General features: G+C 38.1%; 1 protein-coding gene across 1 annotated transcript in view; it reads right to left on the bottom strand.

Moving 5' to 3' along the window:
* LOC136866260 (serine/arginine repetitive matrix protein 2) overlaps nt 1-17,664 on the bottom strand; it is a 519,326-nt gene that overhangs the window by 141,517 nt on the left and 360,145 nt on the right. The gene's annotated exons all lie outside the window — the stretch shown is intronic.

Here is a 17,664-nt window from a genome sequence, read left to right on the forward strand (position 1 = left end):
AGAAAAATGCAACTGAGCTAAGTACAGTACTGTAGAAAGATGTGCAAAGGGCAACACATCCGAGCGATGCAAGTGAGCGGGGCGTACCCAATTGTCACGCGTAAGGTGGCATAGTTTGCTGTTATGCGCCAACAATTGTGATGTCACATAACTTCTGTGCGTTGTGAAATAGGAAGTGTGCCATCTTTAAGTCTGCTTTTTATTTTAATTTTTTATATTAATTTATAATCTTCCTATTTTCAGCACAAATTTAATTTTTGTTAATTTTACTTTTTCAGCTCAAAATTCAACATTTTATTTCCATTACTTTTTATTTCTAAACAGTTTATATTATTTATTTAACAACCAGGAATTATATACAGAAATGTAAGTTATAATTAAATTATAAATGACTGTATAAAATCTAACATGTTCTGGCACTTGTCTTCACCATGAACTTTAGTCGCAGTGTTCTTGTGTTGTCCATCAACAGGTTCTTCGAAATCTTTGCCATTCTCATCCTCTGCTTCTTCTCTGTCTTCCAAGTCATATCAAATGAGTCATTCAAGTGCTTAGCAATAGTGTGCAGCATGGCACACATGAAAATTACTTCGGGGATTATTTCCAGGGCAACTCGGACATAATTACCAAGAATTGGAAACAGTTGTTTTAACTGACCAAAGATTCTTTCAACTATTACTCCCTCTCTCTGGCATAAGCCAAGTTGAAATGGCATTGAATAGCATTTCCTGCTGGTTTAAATGGAGTGATAATAAATAATAATTTCGTGTGGCTATTTCTAGCCGAGTGCAGCCCTTGTAAAGGCAGACCCTCCGATGAGGGTGGGCAGCATCTGCCATATCTAGGTAACTGCGTGTTATTGTGGTGGAGGATAGTGTTATGTGTGGTGTGTGAGTTACAGGGATGTTGGGGACAGCACAAACACCCAGCCCCCGGGCCATTGGAATTAACCAATGAAGGTTAAAATCCCCGACCCAGCCGGGAATCGAACCCAGCACCCTCTGAACCGAAGGCCAGTATGCTGACCATTCAGCCAAGTCGGACAAATGGAATGATAAGCATTGTAGATAATATCCCATAGCCCGAATCGCCAAGTAAGCAAGCATTACCATTGAACTGAGAAATTGTTCCTAATTGGTCTACGTCTCCATATCCTAGTATTGTGCACGCTACCAGGCCACATTGCACATCGATACTGGCATATTCTTTCCGATTTATGTATTCATCGCTGTGCACAAATGGTTTCTTTATTTCTATTTGTGTGCAGTCCAATGCACCTACGACGGTTGGCAGATGAAAATGAGTTTGCCAGTGTAAGCAGTATTAATTTCCTGCACTGTGGAGGGAAATTCTATCCAATTGTTGCCTTTGTCAAGAGCACGATCCATAACAAAATTAACATACCGTACCAATGTTCGATCGACTCCAAAGTCCTCTGCTACTTCACCCTGGAAGCCTGAATCATCTATACAACAAAGAAGTATCTCCACCTGTTTTCTGGGAAGTAGGGCTCCCACTCGCATTTCTTCAGTTACTACCAAAAATGCCTACCGGTATGTCATCTCACTGTTGAATCATAACAGTTCCTTACGTTTGCTCACATCTCTTCAAACATGATGTTTTCTCGTCTAAATGGCATGAACAGTGCCGTGCTGAAAACTGACAACAGAGAGGAAAAAGCTAGTACGCTCCACCACGGTCTTAAAAAAATTAAGATACATCTAGACAAAATAACTAGAATCTACTCTTTATTTACACCAAAATGAAGAGATATCTAGCCTGGCCAGATAAAGAAAGATGCATCTAGGTGTGGTAGGTTCTAGTCTATTTACATGTAACAGAGATACATCTCAAAATTTTTTTTTTCTATTTGTTTTACGTCGCACCGACACAGATAGGTCTTATGATGACGATGGGATAGGAAAGGCCTAGGATTAGGAAGGAAGCGGCCGTGACCTTAGTTAAGGTACAGCCCCAGCATTTGCCTGATGTGAAAATGGGAAACCATGGAAAACCATCTTCAGGGCTGCCGACAGTGGGGTTCGAACCCACTATCTCCCGAATACTGGATACTGGCTGCACTTAAGCGACTGCAGCTATCGAACTCGGTTGTTTAAGATTTGGCTTGAACTAGTTTTTATTCACTTCACTCATTATTACAAAACGTAATTAAAAAAAAAAAAAAAAAAAAAAAAAGAAAGAAAGAGATTTCCTCAATTAAAACTACAGAGGAACCTGTTGCTATGAAGAATAAGACTAATTAGCAGGGGTTGAGAAGTTCAGGCAGTACAGCGCTGCGCTTCTGAGCTCATGAGCTCAAGTTGGTGGGTTTGATCCCGGCACTGTCCAGTGGTATTTGAAGGAGCTCAAATATGCTAGCCTCATGTCAGTCGACTCTCCTGCATGGCAACATTCCAGCACCTCAGTATCTCCGAAACCGTAAAAGTAGTCAGTGGAACATAAAACCAATAACATTATTTGGCAAATGTAGTAGTATAGTATACTAGCAGCATAGTAATATAAAAATCTAGCATGGCAAAGTAAATATAAAAGTGTGCAAGAGGGCTGAGAGCTCCAACTTCACCACTAATGAAGGCAACAAGAAAACCACTGTGCATGCCTCTACCAACGTATTTTGTTTAACAATAGTGGTAAGCCACATACAATTTATACTATATTCCATTCCATAAGGTCTTTTCAATGGAAAGACTATCCTTTCCCAAAAGACTGGTGCTAAATACACGATCTCTTCTCATGGAATGGCATGAAGTAACATATATCGTGCCAATTTTACTTGTACAACCTCATTTTTAAACTCCTTTCACTTGTAAGATATTTCAATGATCACTGTAGTTTTTCACAACAGTTGACATCGCAATCATAGCAATGTGATCCCCATATTTTTGTGTGAAACCCAAACCACAGATATGGTTTTACAGTTTTAAAATTCCACATGCATTAGCCACCATTTGAACTTCAGCCGCCTTGGAGAGAAGCCAGTGGCGATGCAACCCAAATATCACGCCACTCGATTTCTATGATACACAAACCCTACTTGGTATATTTAAGAGTGACAAAATAATAATAACGGATCAGAAGAAGAGTGATTTACTACATAAAAACAAAGTTTATTACAAATATACTGTAAAAAGATGAGCTCTGTGACAAAAAATCAAAAGATTACAGTACAATATGAAAACAAGTCATGCTTACAAAGCTTCAACAAGGAGTTATTTGCTTTAGAATAAGTGAAATTGTTTCACTGAATAGCAGATCTACACTGTAATGAGCATTACATAATGTTTGCCTTATATACAGATTCCACTGTTGTCTTTTAATGTAAACGCACCAAAGTTTACTGGGCACATGTTGGAGTACACCATGCTGAGAGACAAAAGTCTAGTTACCATGCATGTGTGTACTCACTGAGCACATTTGGATGCCTCTAGGTCCAACTGCAAGCAACATTTGAAGCTAATATTGCGCATGTAAACTATTTTTTTTTTACAGTACTTACTATGATATCAACAACATTGAGGTTTCCGGATCTGGAAGTGAAATACGTTCCTCGTCAGATGACAGCGATATTAGCTTATATGGAGATACGGGACAAAGTAGTCTTTCTTTCTACCCCTGCCAATTAGCTTTACTTGTTAGTCAACCATTCCTAACAAATGTATCAATTTTCTTATAATACAAGTGGTCCTTATTATGGATGATTTCTTCCCAGATGAAACTTCTTTTCGTAAGTTTTATACTTTTCTACCTACTCATGTTAAATATTTTTATTTTCCCCACAGGACTGTTTCTAGACCAGAGGTGCTCATGCTGGACATTTTGTCCCGCAGGCACACAGTGTAGTATGCAGGCGGGCAGGCTATGAGCGTATGCTATTTAGTCACAGTGACAGGGTTAGTGGTTACGTCATAGGTTGTGAAGGTTGGGCGAAGTTCTCCCAGTCACACTCAATCGCTGCAGCGATATCCAAGTTTGAAACCAAAGCAGAAAATAATGAAAGAGGGCAGAAATGAAAATCATTTTCAATTTACGTTGTAAAAAATAAGTTATTTCTGTTCATTGCTGTTTCTGTATTTTGACCAGATACAGTGAAGAGTTAGGCCTTCAACCTCAAATATTTTTGTACTGTAAGTAATGAATTACAATTTCCACTATTATATTTTAAGAGGTGCTTTAGAAACATTTCTAATATAATACAGAGTTCAGGTGGATAAGCTGTAGCTTGTGGTTGCTCGAATTTAAATTATGTAATAAACTCACCAAAAATCCAATCATGCTTACCAGGAATAGCACCATTAGGTTATTTATTTGAAGACATACTGTACATCTATTTGGTGGATGCCTTTACATCATTGTACTTTAATCTTTTTTGTCTGGCCAGGACATCCTGCTACAATAATGAAGTAGACCGTACAGCCAGTGACTCAAAACAGAGTGTTGAGCGACGGTAAATAACTCAACTTCCTATGGGGACCAACGGCTTTGGGCGGATGAGTCCCTTTACGTGGGGTGATGGTCCCCAGAGTGGAGGAAATGCCACCTGAACCTATAAAGCATGATCGGTTCTCCATGTTAGGAGCAGCTACCTCGTATTGCTGGGCAGCAGCAGTGTAGGTGAATGTCTAAGGCGGATGAACACCCAGGTGCCAACGGCAAGGACATTATGACTGCGCAGGAGAAGGGCACGGTAAACCACTCCTGTATATCTACCAAGAAAATTCTATGGAAAGTCTATCTCAGTTGTTTCAAGTAAGGTACCCAATGGTACGACCCCCAGACCAGTAAGTACCGACTATGCTACTACGGTCACTTACAAGTAATCGTGGTTTGAATGACGTAAATGGGGTAAATCCTTCTGGAGACCCACTTGCTGATGTTGTCCCTGATGAAAGGAAGGATCTGTGCTGTATGACAACCCATCATATCTCAACATGGAATGTTCGAGGAATGAGTAAAAGGAAACTTGATATTGTTAAGAATGAAATGATCAGCTTAAACATTAATCTGCTTGGTATTAGCGAGTTGCATTGGACAAGAAATGGCTTCTTCAAGTCGGATGACTTTACAGTATATTATTCTGGAAATGATAACAGAAAGCAGAATGGAGTAGCTTTCACTGTGAACAAGAAAATTGCAGCAACTGTGGAAAGTTACACAGTAGTCAGTGACCGTATTTTAGCCTTCCATTTACGAGGGAAATCATTCAATATCACTATTTTACAAGTCTATGCTCCAAAGTCAATGGCATTAGACGATGAAGTTGAATCCTTTTATTCTATATTAGATGAAAATCTACGTCAGATGCCTAAAAAGGATATAATTTATATCATGGGTGACTTTAATGCAAAAATAGGGGCACAAAAAGACCTCAGCATCATTGGTGGCTTTGGTCTAGGGGTGCGTAATGATGCTGGTGACTGACTGTTCCAATTCTGCATGGAAAATCACTTTGGAATTGTGAAAACCTGGTTCAAACAACCTAAACGTCAGCTGTATACCTGGACATCCTCTGATGGTGTATATCGCAACCAGATTGATTACATTTATGTAGCCAACGCTGGAGTAGCTCCATCCATTCTGCAAAAACCTTTCCTGGTGCAGACTGTGGCTTAGATCATCTACTACTTGCAGCAAAAATTAAACCTTGTAAAATTAAGAAGACTGCTCCTCCAAAAAAAAGTATGATGACTCTAAGGTCCAAAAATCATCCTCCATTGAGCATAAGAACAGATTTGAATTGCTTGAAACTGATTAAAAGCCTCCTGATGAGCTGTGGCAAGAAAGAGAGTGCATCATTACTTCAACCGCACCAGAACACATACCGTACAAGAAACCAGAGAAGCTTCACAAATGGCTCTCTGCACATACCATACAGATCACAGATCAAAGGAGATCAGCCAAGGCTAATGGTAATAGAGATCACGTTAGACAGCTGAATGCGGATTTTCAATGAGCTGCAAGACAAGACAAGGAAATACACTGGAGTCAGCAGTGCCACCAATTAGAAGAGGACTCCAAGAAGGGTCACACCCAGAACCTTTTCATGCAGGTAAAGAAAGTTTGAACTCCTTTTAGCGCTCATAAAGGAGCAATAAGGGGCAAGAATGGGAACATCTTGACTGCACAACAAAGTATTAAGAACAGATGGCGTGAGTATACTGAACAGCCATATTCCCACAATGGTAAAGCTGTTCCACCATGTAGCCTTGAACCATATGAATTAGAACCAGATATCCTGCAGGAAGAAGTGGAATGGGCACTAAAACAGTTACGAGATGATAAAGCTCCTGGTTTCGATTGTATCCTAGCTGAACTGCTAAAGCCTGTCCCTTTGGCAGCTATCACTGCTTTTTGCCAGAAGATATGGCAAACTACCACCTGGCCAAGGGGATGGAAAAGATCAATCTTTAATCCCATTGCCTAAGAAAGGAGATGTCAGTGACTGCTCCAATTATCAAACTGTAGCTCTGATTCCACACGCTAGCAAAATTTTTCTAAAAAAACAGAAACGTCTTGCACTCATCCTTGAAGCTTAGTTACCTGATGTTCAAGCTGGTTTCCATCGAGGTTGTGGCACCCGCGATCATATTGATAATCAGCAGTGGATCATGGAGAAAGCACGTGAATACCAGAAAGCAGTCTACATGTGTTTTATTGACTACAGAAAATCTTTTGACTGTGTCGAGCATGACAGACTATGGGAAGCCATGCTTGAGTTGGGGGTACCCTTACATCTGACTCAGTTGATACATTCACTTTGTACAGAACAAGAGGCAGCAGTTCACACACTGTATGACGACACCGAATGATTTAAAATCGTCAAGGCTGCATTCTTTCACCATTCCTTTTCAATCTGTATGCAGAAATAATTATGCAGAAGTTAAATTTAGAGGAACTCAACATTGGTGTGAAGACTGGAGGAAGAACTATAAACAATTTGTGATATGCTGATGATACAACCTTGTTGGCAGAAACAGAAAGACATCTAAACCTTTTAATTTCCTACCTCAATGATGAAAGTGAAGAAATGAGCCTCATCTCATTTTAAAAAGACCAAAGTTATGGCTATGGATGAGCGTGGTACAGTTTATCTAAAGCTGAATGGGGAAGAGATAGAGCGTGTGCAGCATTTCATCTTCTTAGAAGCCAAAATCAGTCAAAATGGAGATTGCCGTTCTTATATCAAAAGACAGATTCCGCTTGGACGTATCGCTATGATGACTATGTCCCTGATCTGGAAGAGCAAAGATATCAGTTTGGCTACCTAGTACAGATTATTCAATGTGATTATATTCCCACTGTTCATGTATTGATGTGAGAGCAGGACGATGAAACAGGCAGACAAAAGGATGATTGACGCTTTTGAGCTCTGGTATTGGCGAAGAATCTTACGAATACCATGGACTACAGCGCATCAAGCCCTGTATGTCATTGGTTGGTAAGATTATGAAGCTGAGACTAGCTTACTTTGGCCACATTATGCGATCAGATGCATTGGAAAAAACAACAATCATGCTAGGAATGATCAGCGGTAGAAGAAGACAAGGTCGCCAGAGGACTCGTTAGTTAGACACCATTAAAACAAATATAATTCTCACCCTGGAACAACTAAAGGAGGCAGTGTGGAACAGAACAGCTTGGAGAGCGCTAATTCATACTGTAGAATCGCCGAGTCGTATTCGACTGAACGGATGACATCATCACCACTTTAATCTTGGATAGTACACATCTATGTCCTCGCTCATGAAGAAGCTCCTCGCCCTTAACAATGGGCATCTTGTAAGTTATAAATACTATATACAGAAATTCACTGAACAGGAAAAGTCACATAACACTTTGAAAAATCCAGCAGTAAAATTGCTGAATTATGTAAATATACAGTCGAAACTGGTTAAGACGTCCCTCTCTAGCGAGTTCCCCTGGTTATTATGCCATTATTCGGAAGTCCCACGATGTGTCCTATTAAATAGATGCTAAAGAAACCTGGATAGCACTAGGGCTCTCTAAAGACCAGGTATGCTCGCCCGCCATTATGGTCCATTCCTGCACTACGTTGGCAAGGCAGTTGACTGCCCAAGCCTTGTACATACCTCATTTTTACTGTTCTCTGTGCTAGAAAATAATGCTAAACTAGCATACTGTAAAAATACTCATTCTCAGTATTGCTCAAACGGTCACTCAACATATATATTAGTATATTTCGTACATTATTGTGTAATTTTTACTCGAGACTGTGATTGTGAAAGCAAGGTCATTGATAATTTGCCTTTTAACAAACAAACTAGGCATCTACTCTCACTGGAGCAATATTAGAAAAAAATGACTTACTAATAAATAAGTTTTTATTATTATTATTGATAAGCAGAATGCGCCACAGTACAGTCAAATGAAATGAGGGACACCATGGTGTTGATATAGGCTACTGTCATTCTTAAATCGTGGAGTTTGACGTGGTAATCGGTCAGTGTCGAAGATATAAAAATTGTGATAGAAGATTTTGTTACCATATGATCACAGTCAGTATTTCATGCTTGTGTGAAATTGATTCAGCACTATTCTCGATGTTGTCGAAATAAGAAAAATATTCTCCAAACAAAAATAACGCTGAAATGTGATATACGAAGATAAACACATCCAAGTAACTGGAATTCTTTCAGTCTATTTCTTTCTTCTAAAATTTAGTCCCTTTTCTGATTTATCAGTATTTAAAAAAAGACACTTGTTGTCCACTTACTGGTCACCATTGTTGTCAATCACCTGACTCTCCCACTCCCATGATATCAGTTCTATCTCTATCTTCGCAGAACAAACTTATGTTCATATAAATACGTGCTACCTGCCTTACCTGGCAGGTTGAACGAGAGTCCGATTCCTGCTGGATGTGCGAGCAGAGCTGGTTCTCTGCTCCATCCACTGCAACTGTCTTCAGGCGAGAAATAGAGAGAAAAATAATGTGATATACCTTATCTTATTATTCTATTCTTCGGGTTACTGACAGAGTTAGAGAAGTCATAGACTTACACGGCACTATTTCACATTGTGTGTCAACATGCTACAGACTTCTGAACTGGTGTAGGCCTAATTCTGTCATTCAGTTCATCCGAACAGTTCTAACTTTTAATGCATTGTGGAAATCCTCGAGGAAATCTTCATGTGATTTGTGCATATAATAACGAAAATTTTGTGCTTGTCTCTCTCGGCTTCCTAACTTCCTTCATTCCCACTCAATTCTACATCTTGTTAAAATTTTGGTATCGATTCAGAGTGTATAGATCCCTTGGATACTTTGTATAAGAATTTAAGAACTTTAGCCTCTAGTCCATCATTCGTCTATGTATTTTCACTGAATTTGATTGTTGGTATTTTTTTTTTCATTTTGGCTGATCTTGTTAAATAATTAGCTTATTTTCTTGTCTAATTTAATATTGCACTTCGTATTTATTGTCCAAATACATTCCCCGTGACATACTAATGTTAGTAAAATTTCAGTTGGAGATGTATATGGATGTATGACTAGGTCAACTACTTAAATCAAATTGTCTTCACCATTAAAATAAGAATGTAATCAGTAATCATCTTGGGCTAACATTTTTGTGGAACTTATGATCTTACACTTACATCGGAAATTATTCCAGCTATTGTAAGCTGTTATCTTCGATTGGTCGGAAATGTATACAGTATAATTATTGGAGTAAAAGTAACTGTTATTATTGAAACTATAATTTCCTTTAGTGTAACTTAATTTATCGTCACACTGTACAATCCTGGAACCCTCTGGGCCTTATGATTTGATAGTCCCCTGGGCATGGCTATTATAATAACTGTTTTACTATTATTCTTGCGCTCCTTACCCGTCTTCTATTGTCGAACTCGAACTCGCCCAATAATCTGTTACACAGAATCCTTGAAAACAATGTCCTTACCCTGGGATAAAATCGAGCAGAGTAAAAGATAAATATTTTGGAAATCCAGTGAAACAGATGACAAAATCATTATCTCATCATTCTCAAACTGGAAATACCAATGACCTCAGTGAATTGTACCATAATTCTTTAAATTATCTTTTTTTTTTTTTTAACAAGTTGCTTTACATACACTGTAAATTATAAACATAAAAAATTTCCACCTATTCAATACATAGCTGTATTTACACTGTGTGTATTTATATGACATGGGTTGCTTGGGACTAGTTTCGACCCTACTTGGAGTCGTCATCAGCCATATTAAAAACAATACACAAATATTTGATGAATTCCTAAAACATGTTTCTAATGAGCAGTAAAAACACTATGAAACAAATATACAATTAAAAACTACGATGTGTGGTTGAACTGAGCGAAGTGCTATGGTGCTAAAAATGTTGCATATGAAAGTGAAACATTATGTGTGACAATAGGCGCAGCTATTGAGCTCAGTATGGCATTTCTAACAGGACTACTATTTCTTTTCCAAAACTTCTACAAGAAAAAGGTATACCTAATATCCTCTAAGCAGTTGCATCTTTATTCAGCTTTTCAGGCTTGAATGCTTTTGTCCGGCAGTTTAGGTTCTGTCTTTCCTTCATTAAATACAAGTGACTGATGTGAGGAAGCATAGCTCACCTGATTTGTCTTGCAAAGAATTTTCTAAGAGTATCAAAAAGAGACTCAAGGCTATCTGATACAAAATATTCAGTAAAATATAACTATAAATTAGGTAACTGATCAGTTCATTTCAAATTTTACTGTTTCTGTTAGCTATCATTATAAAAGGCTTTGTTAGGATATTTCAGTTTGCTGTGAAAAATCTGATAAATCTTCCCTTTTCACTTCCGTATGTAGGATTCCAGCAAGATATAGCAGATATGATATGGGCTTTTGGGCTTATGCCATGTCAAGAAACAAGGTGAAACTCTTTATGTTTCAGAGAGAACTTTGCTCCGAATCTTCAGAAGAAAATCTTGACTGTTCAGAGGAAGACTTTTTCAATAATGAGGGTTTGAAGTTAAGAATGCTTTACCGTTGGAGCTGTAGTAGCATGCTCATTTGTCACCAGGTGGCTCGCTGTATGCTGGCAAAGCAGTAGTATTCAAGCGGAAGTTGACAACAACATCAAGCTCCAATCAATTAAGACATTCTATCACACCGAGTGTGCATGAAAAGTAACAGAGAGGACATCAGACGAATCAGGGACAAATGTGGTAGCAGAAACAAATAGAAATAAATAAATAAAATGCAACAAAGACAGCAGGATAGAAAAGAACAGAGGTGAAGAATAGAAAGAAAGAGTGTAGAAAAACCCAGATGATGATAATGATGCGAGACACTGTGGGAGGGAGGCATAACCGGTGTACACACGCATGAAAGTATGACAAACACAACACATAGCTTGGAATGAACCATCTGGTGATGAACGTACGAATTTGGAAAAAACCGAAATGAATAAACAATACAAAAAGGACAGGGAAGAGAACTACCTATGTAAATCCTCAATGGCTGGCAACCACGTACTACTTAGTTCCTTAATAGCAGATATCTTAGATTCAGGCCAAATGGACTGTACTGCAATTGACTTATCTAAGGCATTTGATAAGGTAAATCATGGGAGACTACTAGCAAAACCGGGCGAGTTGGCAGTGCGGTTAGAGGCGTGCGGCTGTGAGCTTGCATCCGGAAGATAGTGGGTTAGAAACCCACTGTCGGCAGCCCTGAAGATGGTTTTCCGTGGTTTCCCATTTTCACACAAGGCAAATGCTGGGGCTGTACCTTAATTAAGGCCATGGCCGCTTCCTTCCAACTCCTAGGCCTTTCCTATCCCATCATCGCCATAAGACCTATCTGTGTCGGTGAGACGTAAAGCCACAAGCAAAAAACCTACTAGCAAAAATGAGTGCAACTGGATTAGACAAAACAGTGACTGAATGGGTGCCTACATTTCTAGAAAATAGAACTCAGAGAATCAGAGTAGGAGAAACATTATCTGATCCCGTTATCATTAAGAGGAGAATTCCTCAGGGCAGTATTATTGAACATTTACGTTTTCTTAGGAGTAAAGATTTGGAATCAGAGATAAGGCTTTTTATGGATGATGTTATCCTATATAGAGTAATAAATAAGTTACAAGATTGTGAGCAACTGCAAAAAGACCTGGACAATGTGAGATGGACAGCAGGCAATGGTATGATGATAAACAGGATCAAAAGTCGGGTTGTATGTTTCATTAATAGGAAACGTCCTCTCTGTTTTAATTACGGCGTTGATGTGGTGAAAGTACCTTATGGGGGTTACTGTATGTACCTACATGTTAATATATGGAAAGATCACTGGGGTAATCACATGAACGAGTTTGTAAATAAGGGTACATTACCAACCTGGTTAAGACCTCAACAAGAGTATGGTTCCAGAGTATGGGACTCACCAGGATTATTTGATTCGGGAGAAAGGAGGTGAACTATTCGACTAAGTGTTATGTTATGGGCTGTCAGTGGAATGACAATGATAGAAAGATCACAATATGAAGATAAATATAGAGATTCCGTTGGAATTCAAGAGGACAAACTGGGGCAAATATTTGTTTATAAAAAGGGGAGTTAGGGATGGGAATAATTTACCAAGGTAGATGTGTTCAATAAATTTCCAAATTCCTTGCAATCATTTAAGAAAAGACTAGGTAAACAACAGACAAGGTATCTGCCACCTGAGCAACTGCACTAAATGTACATCAGTGGCAACTGATTTTGATTTGATGCTAGTAAATCACTGCAAGAAATCAACTTCATTTCCTGTAACAAATATTACAGTATTTACATTAAATCAATAAAATTAATGGAGCTGTCTGAATCTCTTCGATTTTGGGGAAGCTTATTCATAACATCAATAAGACAGCAATCAGCTTCAGGCTTATTCATAACATCAATAAGACAGCAATCAGCTTCAGAGGATCCCTTATTTAACAAAAACTCAAGAGACCCAATTTTACCAAGTTAAATGAAATGACAATATTCACTTCTGAAAAGAAGAGCAGCTGAAGAGAACAGTTTTTAATTCATCGTAACATAGACAAGAAAAAATCCTGTTCAAAAACTTTTTTTAAATGAACAACCAAGAAAAACACACACATCACGTATGAACAAAAGTGCTATATGCTAACAATTTTTAAAAGCTACTTAAATGAATAGGAAATTGTTTTAAATTAGGTTAGATCATAAATAGATCCATCTTCCCTTCCCACTTCACCACCCCATTCAACCACCTATTTTAATTATTTTTATCTTTCTAAATTAGTTTTGCTTTAAGCATAACAAAGGTCCTATTTTAAGATTATTTTTTTTTTTTTTTTTGAGAAGAAGATAATTCTATGTAATTTCACCTAAGCAATGTTATGTAGCTGAAAATGTTCCTAAGGAATGAGACATGTTCTACAAATAATTAATTAATGCTTCTTCAGTGACGCCTAGGTTATCTATGACAGCTGTTGGCGGAACTATGGAAGATCAAACCAGCCTTCGGGCTGAATACCCAACATACAATACATAGTATCAAACAGGTGGAAGTTTATTTTTATTGATTTAATGATAGTAAATCACCTGATATGAGGCAGGTGATCTGAGCCACTTCAAAAATCACACTAAGGAATATGACAGCCTTAAGTCAAGCCTTTCTTTCAGGCATTTTGAAAACAAACGTTACACCTTGCTTTCAAGAAATGAAAACTTCTATCAACTTAGGAACTAATTCTTCTTCTGCTGCTGTTTTTTCCCCCCCCACATTCAGGTAATGTGGGTGTGAACCACATCATACAAATGGTTCTGGCCCCATTTTATGGCCAGACATTCTTCATGTCAACCCCATGTAGAGGAACGTTTCACAATTGTTATATTTCTGCAATGGTTGGCAATGCATTGATTATGTGTATATATAAAGAGGTGTGTATTGAAGCAAAGAAACATTTAGTCCCTGAGCTAGAAGAATTAACCAGATGTGGCTAAAATTCCCAACATAGCAAGGAATCAAACCCAGGATCCTCTAAAGCAAAGAATGTGATACTGACCATACAGTCAAGGTGCCAGACTTGAGATCAGACCAATCTGTGTTTCCAATCACACTAAAGGAGTATTTCTAAGATGACAAACACTGTATTTAGCATGCTGAAATTATTATTGTTACTACATGGAAGGAGTCTGGAACATTTTGATTAACAGCAGTGTACCCAGCACATATGAAGACTGTTCAATATCTCATATAGCTATAAAATCTGTACAAGAGTGTACACCTCAGGATCATCTCAGTCTTTGTTAGAAGTTAATAAGAAACAGTGTTCTCGGATGGCTTCTAGGATGGCCGAGAGAAAAAATTTAACAAAGTTTTCTTCTAACTTAAATTACCTGAGGCTGAGTGCACCAATCTTAAAATTTGCAGCTGAGCCAGAGTTCAAGGATACAAACTTGAATTAACTGTTTGGCAACTTGGAATTACTGTAGCAGGAGACTATACTAGAACCACTTATTACTGTAAAAAAAAAAAAAAAAAAAAAAACCAATGATACTGAAGCTACGAATATAAAGATAACGAAATGCTTACCAACGGATTCAGTCTTCTGGTGTCAATAACCACACTACCCTTCCTATGAGAATATGCGATTGCTGTTTACTGTTAACCAACCATATATTCAAGAAGGCTTTATTTATCATTCCACATCATAAAATAAAAATGACCCAATGCTCAGAATAAATGCACGCAGTTCAAATCCTAACCCATAGATGTCTCTTGTATGCATTTCAAAATGAACAGCAGACTGACTAATGGCTTTGAAAATACCCAAATCTCTCACAGCCCTCGCGTCTTTGTCAAAAAAGCAACCATTTATTTGCGGTACTTTAATTCATATTCTTCTGAGACCTCAGCTGACATTAAGACGTTGAAAAGTTGTCACGCAGATATGAGATAAAAAATATCCTAGAAAGTATTTCAGAGAGTGGTTCCAAAGGCAGCAGTTTTAGTGATGAATCAGTGTGTAAGATAATTCTGCAATTCTGATGATGCTGATTATAGTATTTACAGATGGAGTTGCATCTCAGACTTATCCAGTAAATCTTTATCAACTCCACTGTATTTGATAATAGTCTTTGTCAGATTTTGTCCTGTTCCAGTCAATCTAATGGTTAGATATTGAAATTCTGTCAATATAAACCAAAGGTGGCACTGCAACGATAATCGTAGGTAACTTCAACAGTTGCAGTACAAGTTAAGGATACAGTAAGGTGGATAAAATTGGCAAAGCTATCAAGCAAAAGGCAGAAGCTAATCTGAATGTTATGTATAATTCCAAACAGCCCAAGTCTTTTACCACCAGGTGCTGCTCCAGTTACACCAACCAGGACAATATCCTCATCAGCACTAGCCTAAAAAGTCATATAAAAACAGTTTGTGATTACTTCCCATACAGTGAACACTGCCCTGTCACGTGTTAAAATTACATCTAGCATTCACCTACTGTACTCATCTAGTTAATGTTGTTTACATTTGATTATCTGTGCCTCATTGGCTGAATGGTCAGCATACTGGCCTTCGGTTCAGAGGGTCCCGGGTTCAATTCCCGGCTGGGTCGGGGATTTTAACCTTCATTGGTTAATTCCAATGGCCCAGGTGCTGGGTGCTTGTGTTGTCCTCAACATCCCTGCAACTCACACACCACACATAACACTATCCTCCACCATAATAACACGCAGTTACCTACACAAGGCAGATGCCACCCACCCTCATCGAAGGGTCTGCCTTACGAGAGCTGCACTCTGCTAGAAATAGCCTCCATGGTATGCACTAGCCATGCGTCTTGATGTGTGTGCCATTTACCAACTGGTAATCCCAACTTGGCAAACTGGGCCGAAATGCTGGCAACCAGGAATGCGTTAGGTGGAAAATTTATAATGTCCAATAACGGACCAACTATACTGGTATTATTAGAAATAGCCACATGGAATTATTATTTGATTCTTTGGCTGCTTTGTTTATTTACTTTCTTGTTGGCAATTTCCTTCAAATTATGTCGTTATTTCAACTTTTATGCATTTAACTACTCTTTCATAACTGATTTATACTTAGTTGTACTGAGGAATCCTTTTTATTTACGAGGAATGTAGGATACTTATCCGTAGTTAAGTCGAAGAAGAAAAACCACACACACACAAATCATACATTTCTATGAGAGACGTGAAAATAAGCCCATTAATGGTTAATAAAGACCATTTAGTAAAATATTCCATCCATGTGACTGCATTTGATATAAACCACACGCACATATTTATTCCTAAGGATGCAAATGAAAGTAAGCCCCACATTTTCCGGTCAGATGTGAAGATAAATTGTAGAAAAAACCTCATTATATAATAAAACATCCTATAGTTTTGAGAGTATGTAAACCTATTTCATGGTAAATTGTAAGAGTATAACCCACTCCACATGAAATTCATGTATAACTTTATCTGGTTGTAGATCACAAGATGTAAATCTTATTTGACAGTGTATGTCCACATTCAATCATAAGTGATATAGGAACAACTTAATACATAATGAAGTTGAAGATCATATCAGCTTTTTTAAATAAGAGAAATTCGAAATGTGAAGTAGGAAATCATTCAAGGTAATGTAAATTTGATAATACCAGTAGACCATGCGTTTGGTTTACAATTACAAGTTACTTTATATCGCACCGACACAGATAGGTCTTATGGCAATGATGGGACAGGAAAGGGCTAGGAGTCGGAAAGAATCGGCTGTGGCCTTAAGGTACAGCCCCAGGATTTGCCTGGTGAGAAAATGGGAAACTACAGAAAACCATCTTCAGGGCTGCCGACAGTGGGGTTCGAATCCAATGTCTCTCAGATGCAAGCCCATACCTGCGTGGCCCTAACCACACGGCCAACTCGCCCGGTGTGTTTGGTTTTGGTAAGAGATAAATCTTATAAGAGATTAGTGTAATTTTTGTTTTTGTTGGATTTGTACGTTCGTCGTATATTAATATTTGGATCTCAACATTACTACAACCACATTCATGAATTAGTAATTTGGTCATTGATGTAGAATATCTAAAAAATAAAAAAACTTGTATACAAGATCTAATGAGTTTGTTTTCTCGAGTATGCCGCTTACATCCTCACAGTCAGCCGATTCTGTCTGAAACACATTGTTCGATGCATCACTTGCCGACTTATTACCTTTGTTAGCACAGGTCATTTATATAGTAACATCTACCTCCCACATATCTCAATGATGATAAATGGAGAAAGATTACTCTCAATTATTTAAAATAGATCTTACTATTTCATACCTTGCTGTTCAGTCACCTATTTGTCAATTTTATGCGGGTATCATCATGTAGTGTAATGACGTATTATGATAGTTGTGCTCAAGATCTTGTTTATTGCCGTACTTTACCGTCAAGAAATCTACTCCTTGAGAAAGAATCCTTGTTCTATGTTTGGAGAAACGTTTTATATTGACCTACAGATATTATGGAATCCTATATCCGGGTTCCGCTGAGCAGTCTAGGGCTATTTACAAAGCAATGTATGGCCGGATCTCTTTTCTTCCCCTTGCTGCTGCTTCTTATTATTATTATTATTACATTTTGTCACCCAAGAGTGGGGCAGAATTGTGGTATGTTATATTT

This window comes from Anabrus simplex, chromosome 3 (assembly GCF_040414725.1).
Source record: "Anabrus simplex isolate iqAnaSimp1 chromosome 3, ASM4041472v1, whole genome shotgun sequence".
Taxonomy (NCBI): domain Eukaryota; kingdom Metazoa; phylum Arthropoda; class Insecta; order Orthoptera; family Tettigoniidae; genus Anabrus; species Anabrus simplex.